Source organism: Phasianus colchicus, chromosome 1 (genome assembly GCF_987193195.1).
Source record: "Phasianus colchicus chromosome 1, bPhaCol1.hap1.1, whole genome shotgun sequence".
NCBI classification, from domain to species: domain Eukaryota; kingdom Metazoa; phylum Chordata; class Aves; order Galliformes; family Phasianidae; genus Phasianus; species Phasianus colchicus.
In genome coordinates, this window is record NC_143436.1 from 142,802,930 (window position 1) to 142,811,572 (window position 8,643).

The following is an 8,643-nucleotide window of genomic DNA, read 5'->3' on the forward strand; positions in this document are numbered from 1 at the left end:
AAATGTTTTTAAAATAGAAGAAAGAGATTTAGATTAGATGTTAGGGGAAAATTAATTGTTCAGAGGGTGGCTTGCACTGAAATAGGCTGTCAGAAAAATTATGAATGCCCCATTCCTGTTCAAGGCCAGGTTGGATGGAGCTCCAGGCAGCCTGATCTGGTGGATGGCAACCCTGTCTACAGTATGGAGTTTTGAGCTGTTGGTTCTTTAACATTGCTTCCAATACAATCATTTCTATGATTCTGTATTTTACATTGATTTAATGATTAATAATGATACAATAATACTGCTTCCTTATATGAGAAGCATTATAGAAAGAAGAGTGGAGTCTTAGTATGACAGAAAATATATAGAGACTGCAAATTCAGGGGGCTCTTTCACGATACTCTTTTCTGACTGTCATCCATCACCTACAAAGATACATTATAGCACAACACAAGAAAGAGAAGTGTTTAAAGAAGACTTATTTGCCACAACATGGTAAGTAGTTAGGTTAATGTCAATAATCATTGAGAGCACTCCAAAAATAATTGGAAGTTTCAGGTAAAGTGGCATCAGGACATAACTGAGGTGCTATAAAAAGCACTGTAAATGCACTCAGCTCTACAAAACAGGTATGGAGCTATCTGTGGAAGAGCTTCATGAGACTTTTTAATTTAGTAAGCCTCAGATTTACTTTCTTTGGACATCAGCCTCACCTAGGTAAGATTAATCTCATTCTTACCTAGGAGAATTGGAAGAAATATTAGAGGTAGCAGCAATGAAAAGTGGCTCTGAACTTTCCTATATTTTTCATATCTACTGTATTTTAACATCATTGTAGGAGAATAAAAAGAAGAGGTGCTTATTAAGGTATGTTATCTGAATTCCTTCTGTTTATTTTTATATGGAGAGGTTTATTTATCAGAATTTATTAAACCCAAGCTGATTCTAATCTCACAGTGTATTACACTATCAAATATCCTACTTTTAAACTTTATTCCTGGGGGCTCTGACTAACAATGTTGCATGTATGACATTCATTCTAAACTGTGTTTTGTTGTTGAACTAATCAACCTAAGAGAAAATTGATGTGTGATTTAGGTGTCATCCCTTTGGTGCATAGTTTTAATAGCGTTATTGGAGTCACTAATTAAGTGACTCCAATAATGGAGTAATGCAGTAATGGAAAATTAAGGTAAACCTTGCATGTCCAGGTGTTTTGTTGAAAATCTGAAACTGAGATGTCATCCCTTGAAATTTCAGAAATGTTGTTTTAAAGAGAGTTTATTGTCACAATGAAAGATATAAATTATAGGCATTATTATTTTAGAAATGTTCTAGGATTTGAGAATTCATGATCTTCACACGCTTGTAATTAATGCAAGGAGTGAATGAAAAAACTTTCCAATGATATTTTCAAAGTGTGATTCTTCTGTTTGCATTTAAGTGGCTGCTGTCTAACTTCACTTATTATTGGGTGAAGTACTGCCTGTTGTAGAGCTGGCTAGACCATGCCTGAGAAGGGCAAAAAGTCTGTAGCTTTTTTACATCTGGGAAAAATATATATTAATATTTTTATATAGGATTTTCAAAAAATACAAGTGCCTTCTTTCAGGCACTCTCAGTATAATTTGAACAGGCTCACACAGTCTTTCAAACATGGCTATTTGCACTTACCAAACAGTGATAAAAAAAATAAATGAAAAGGGTTTTTCTGTATCAGGACAATAAAAGAGGGGGCACATGCTCCAATGATTAGGCTATCAAATGCCATATTGCACTGGCAGTCTTGACTGAAAGGTCTGTTGACAGTATACAAGCTGCTCTGATAAACTATCCTTTTTCTCACTCTGAAATAGAAGTTTGAAAATAAAAGTATCATGTTTCTGTAGCAAGAAAAATAGCAATTTATTTGTAAACCAAAACACTCAAGGAAATTGAAGAAAAGATGTAGTTCTATGCTTATAAAAAATGGAAATGGTAAGATTGTTACTTTCGAAAACAGGAGAGATTTAAAGTTATGGTAGTGGGCAGGGCAATCTAAACCCATGTTTGGAGGCTTTTATGCAAATAAATAAATGAATAAATGGATGAAAATATAAGCTTAAGTATCTGAATACAGTGTATCCAAAGAGGATTTAATAGTTTAAAATAATACTTAGGATAAATAATGAAACTGATACAACATATAATCCTTACTTTTAGATAATTTCAAAAACAAAAGATAACGTTTACAAACTCATTTTTGAAAAGTTTCAAGAAGTTATTCAACAAATCAGAAATTTTCTTGGGCTGAAAGGCTTCTTGATCAATGTTATAGCAACCTGTCCAGGAAGAAACTATTGACAAACACCTTTTGTTTATTTATATGTCTATATGCAATATAATACTTTTACATGTCTTCCAAAGCTTGTGCACAACAGTAGAAAATTATCATTTAACATATAATAAAAAGTAAAATGATAAAAATAATAAAAAGTATATATATGTTTATACACTCATAATATGTACATTATGTATATATATACACAATTTTTTTTTATTTGTATAATTTTATATATATGCATATACATATACCTGAGTAGATCTGTGGATTATATTATTAAAGTACATATTATAATTGTAACACTGGTTCTGAAACTTCCTTGACAAGAGCATGATAATATTTAAGAGAGTCATAAGCAAACAAACAAAAATAATAATGAATCCTTAAAATTCTCACTCACCTTTCTTCTGTTCAAATTTTTGAGGTTCAAATCCATCTGATGAGCCAGTGCATCGCTAAAATCTAATCACATTTTTTGATCAATAAAGAAAATAAGATAATTAAGATATTCCTCCTTCCTATAAGAAAGTTAAAAATCCTTGAGATGATAATTTTAATCAACTCTGTCACTTGTAGAAGACAACCATCAAATGTTTGCCCTTTTAAAATCACAAAAAGATAATATAGAATGAAAGAAAAAACACAATGTAAGTCTAAAAAGTGAAAGTGAATTGTCTGCAAGACATTATTTTCATGACAAAATACATATAAAAAAGAGTAGATGAATACTACAGAGTAACCAAGTGCTCTAAAACACACATATTGACTAATTCAGTTATTAGAGAGCTAAATGAATTAATCAGACACTGCTGTAAATCTTTGAAACATTAACATATTTCAGGAGTAATTTATAGTAAGGAATATTGTAGTTTGGAATATATATCTATTTTCTGGATAAAATGATTTTAATATTTGATCTTGTGTAAGACTGTAGATGTAAATTACAATAATAGTAAGAATGAAGGGTTTTAGCTACTAAATAAATGACCTAACAAACAAATACACACTTATAGTTAATTAAGTAAGTTCTCTGTTCTTATTCACACCAGATAGCCCTACACTGCGTCCTTAAGTTCACTGAATACAAAAATGAATAAGGATGAGAGAAAATAGTTACTTTGTGGTTATTTGTTAATTCTCAATTTTTTTTCCTTCTCTTTTCAATCTGTATTTTCCATATGAATTAAGAATGGAAACAAACTAAACCTGTGCACTGTAAAGTTAAAAGAAAACATAGTCTTATGTGTGAAAAATTGCAACAGTATCAGTTATATATGGCAACTTCGTGAAGTAGAAACACCTCAAGAAACTGTGAACAAGGTGATCCTGATTGTAATAAACCTGCAAAGAATATTTCAAGAATATATAACTTTTAAGACTCATTAGTGATGTTGATTTAATCCAGAACACATTTATATGTTGTGGCTATGGAGCTCTTGGTTTTGATTCTCTGTAACTTACTGTTCTTATTGACTAGAGCCCTGGATGAGTGAAAGTCTTCGAACTAAAAGTAACACTGTGTTGCTTTAATGAACAAGACTGACTTTAAAATACCAAGCTTCCAAAAGTGTATAAATGCCAGTCAATGCTTTTCATATGTATTAATACTTCATGTCAAAGGACTGAACTGAATATATCTTACTTTTATTATATAGCATTACATATTCAGAAGTAGTTTCATTGGAATAAGTGAAAAGTTTCCTTTGAGTAATCTGCCCAAAAGGGCAAGGAAGTAAGGAAGGGATTTTTCTGCCAATGCAATTGCAACATAATACTGCATAAGCTTTTAAGGTAATTAAAGGAAAACGAGGATGGATTTCCTTGACTTAGCTGTTGAGAGATTCAGACCATTTGAGAATTGCTCTGAGTACAAAGTTTCTCACTTTCTGTTTAGAGTGTGATAAGATTCACAGAAAAAGTCAATCAAATCCAGTTTAATCTAGAGTGATGTAGGTGTTAGGTTTCTATTTTGACCACAGAACACTCAATCTATCTTTCCAAAGCGTAATCAGGACACAGGGTTGATCTGTGTCTTAACATAAAACTGTGTATCTCCTGAAGCCAAAGAGCAACTTTCACTCTCTAACATTTCTCAGCATGTTTTGAATTTGGATACTTCGTAGTTGTTTTTTTTGTTTGTTTGTTTGTTTTGTTTTTGTGAGCTGTCATTTTCAAAGGACTATAGATAAGAGATCATGTCAATCACACTTAAGATGTTACAAAAAAAAAAAAAAAAGTGTGATTTTAATGTTTAAAAAATAGAAAAAGAAATGGCATTTCAGAGTCTGAACAACTAATGCTACTTCAAAGCAGCAATGTTACAGTAAATATAAAATATATTTTTCTCTTCTCTAGCAAAAGGTATTAAAAAGATTTGCAAAATATTAGGACATTCATTAATAATAAACATTTTATTCTGAACTTTCAGATAATTAAGAATAAAATCACAGAAGATTAGATGTCATATTTGATATTGTATGGGAACTATTGAATCACGGCCTGAAACTCTGATTGATCACCCGAGCAAGCAATGAGTCAGCTGCAGGAGCACAGGTGAAGGCAATTCACCTGTGGGACCAGAAGGGGTGGAACCTGGCTCCATCTCTCCTAGATCCCATTTAAGGGCTGACCGCCACTAAAGAAGGCTCTCTCTTTGGAAATTATTCCTCTTGGAGTTTTTCCTGCAAGCCCAGAATATGGGTAAGCTTTTCCATTATTTCCAATGATTCCTTTCCAACTTGATAATCTTTCCAACTATACGCTCTCTAAAGACCAGCCTAACTTCTCTGTATATTAGTTGATCATACATCTGTATACTCATTGATTATACAGATATCAACAAAAGAATAAGTCAAAATCATTCTGTGGCTGTCAGCTAACACTTATTTTACTAACAGAATAAATTCAAACAGATGTAGCATGTAAAGCTTATGATATTGGAGATTCTGCTCAATTCTAGCTTTTTGTTTTTTTTCTATTGGAGTGTAAGAGTGATCACTGATAGAATCATGTTTCTGAAGTACGTAATCACTTCATCTTGGTTTGACAAATTGATAGAATCATAAATTGGGCGTGAAGGATCATCGAGCTCCAATCCCCCTGCTGCGTGCAGGGCCACCAACCTCCACATTTAATACCAGACCAGCCTGCCCAGAGCCCCATCCAACCTGGCCTTGAGCACCTCCAGGGACGGGCATCAACAATCTCTCCTCTATTTCACCTGTGTGATTGTATACTTTATGTATGCAGGCAGAGCAATTTAACACAAAACTCTTTCTTAAACCTTCCTGTTCAATTTCAATCTATAATTTATATCCATGTAGCACTGAACATATATGAATGAGTTCTGTATTTACTGTTGGAGGTAAGTATTCAACAAATGAATTTTCACCAAATTAAAACAAATAAGAACAAACACTATCTGCATATATGGCATAGGATATAAGAATAAATACAGTGGATTTTTTTCCTCTCACAAAGTCTTTGTTTATTAGAACCATGCATATTAGATATTTAGGGGAAAATCCCAAATTGACCAAAAGGAAAATGTTTGTTAATTTCTATTAATACATTTCAAAAGTCTGCCTAAAGAAACTGCAAAAATAACACTTGTCATAGCCCATAAATATAGATTATGGAAGAATATGATTATTTCTTTTCCAATTCATTTACTTTTAATATACTTAATCATTTGAATCCAGACCTAAAGCATTTGGGGAAATAAAGATCATTACATTTTTTCATATATTGTTATGGATAGTAAAAAAAAAATCTGCAAAATATGTGTACTATTACACCAACTGGGGTATTCTGTGTGATCATTAAAATCTTCCTACTAGAAAAAAATATTCAAAAAATATTTATTTTTATTTATCTCCTGCAGAAATAAACAGATTTTAAGAAAGACACCTGCTGTTTATTCTCTTCCAATTGGCCCAATTCCACTTCTACAACTGCTTCTGTTCTAAAATGTGAACCAGTGGCTGATACTCATTCTCAAACTCCATACATTAGGCAAAAGACTTATCAGTTCTTTTAATGTCTTTTTTTTTTTTTTTTTTTTTTTTCCATAATAATTATCCAGCTTCCAGATGCCTTCAGATGAAAGTTACTACCTAGTGAGGTGGCCCTCAACCAACTTAGCAGCTGTATTCACTCTTGCAAAAAATACATGGAGTGATGATGCTACAAAATATCTTCTAATCATTGAGAGCCCAGGGAAGAAGCTAGTTATAGTTAAAATAAAAATATACCAACATGTGATATTGTTACCATTTATCTGTATGCATAAAAAAAATGGTTTAATGTATACTAAAGATTTTATGCTGCACCACTTTCAGAAAGTTTACAGTTTATCCTTAACCAAAACTGAAGAAATGGCACTCCCTCTTTCCTTGGTCTGTTGAGATCAGAAACTAATTGCTGTTATGACTATGAATCATAACCACGTTATATCCTAGAAATTTAGTTTACTTAATCTCTTTTTTCAAGTCCTTGCCTCAGCTGCACGTTTATATTAGTAACTACTTACACTGCGGTCACTATAAATAGCTCTTTCCTGCTTTGGTTAAGATCACAATTTGCTAATTTTCTATTTTTATTAAAAAAAGAAAAACTGAGTTAAATTCAAGTCTGTCTGGAAAATGCTTGTTCCAGTGTGATTAAAAAAGCCAATCACCTTGTAGGATATGAAATTTAAATATTATTTATATTTTTAAAGAAGCTAATTTCCAATATAATTCCTATAGCAATGCACATACAAACATATGTGCACAAGTACATATGTTATTTTTGCATGATATAAAGTATATATACTTATCTAATGCTTTATTTATTCTAACATTAAAAATTCAAAAATCATTATGAACTTTATGCACAGTTTGTAGATTCTGATATGCTTTTTTTCTCTCCATGAATTAATTTCATAAGTTCCAGAATACGACAGATCTTTATTAGGAGCAGGCTAAACTGCAATGGGAGCAGAAGTACAATTTAAATATTATTTATATATCACTTAAATGTCAATTTGAGTATCACCTAAATTTCACGTAATCTAGAAATAAGCTAGTTTCTAAAATCAAGTTTTATGTAGGCAAAGTCTTGCATTCTTTACTGGACTGACTTGATTTTACTGACAGTCTGCTATATAGATCCATTCACTCTAGGTTCAGTAAAGGCTTGACTATTATACTTTTAATCGTTTAGTTAGAACAGATGCTTCTGGGACTTGAAGAAGAACAGGTCAAGTTGATCAAAGTACTGGTCACTGCATGTCAGGATAGTATAAACTAATTGTATAATGAAGCAACTGTATAATGGAGAAGGTACCTAGAGCACTGGAAAACAGAACAAAGACCTTGAAAAGCACCATAATGACCATCATAGTTTCAAACCCCCCAGCTGTATGCAGGGTTACCAACCACTAGATCAGGCTGCCTAGAGCCACATCCAGCCTGGCCTCGAATATATGTTATATATACATATGTATATATGTCAAAATTAAGCCATTATTTGACTCAGAATATTCAAACTTACTGTTGAGAAAGATTATCTTAAAGAAAGCACAGTTCACAAAAAACAGACTTTTTACATTACTGAGAGAAAACTTTGAGAATTTAGCAAATTAATTCCACTTAAACTACTTGTTTAAACTAGCCAGTTCAAGAGGCAATAGAAAAAATATATATATTTCTCAAGGAAGGAAATATCTATATTAAAAAAAAAATGATAATAAAATAGAGCAACACAGATAGATGCAGAAATAAGTGCATATTTGAAAGGAAATCAATAATAAGAACAATGATGCCATGCTGCAGTGGATTGTGTTCTGCAATTAAGACTTCCTAAATGTATTCCAATACCCAGTGAAATACAAGTTGCCAAGCAGCACTTTGAGTAATATTGAGATGAGTTTTGTCAACTCTTATCTAGAAAGTCTCTTAAAAACTTTATCTCTGAAAAAGATCTGGCAGATGAGAAGTACACATTCACTATTGCACAAGTATAGATTGTGCTGTAATATATAAATATATGGATTATTTGACCCATGATTCATTATTAGGACATTTTTCTTTTGCAACTGCATTATGATAAAAAACACGTATGGACTTTAAATAATCCTGATTAGGAACATTTCTACAACAGCGTGGAAATAAGGATTTTCAACACCAACAAGAGGGTTTTGTGGGTCTTTCTGAATGTTTTTTGTAACTTGTTTTTTTGTAACTTAATTCCTTAAAGTCATTACAGTTTTCATAGACTAATATTCTTATATTAGTCTATATATTCTTTGCTTTGCAATTACTCTCCTACACATCATTAAAATTCCTTAGCCG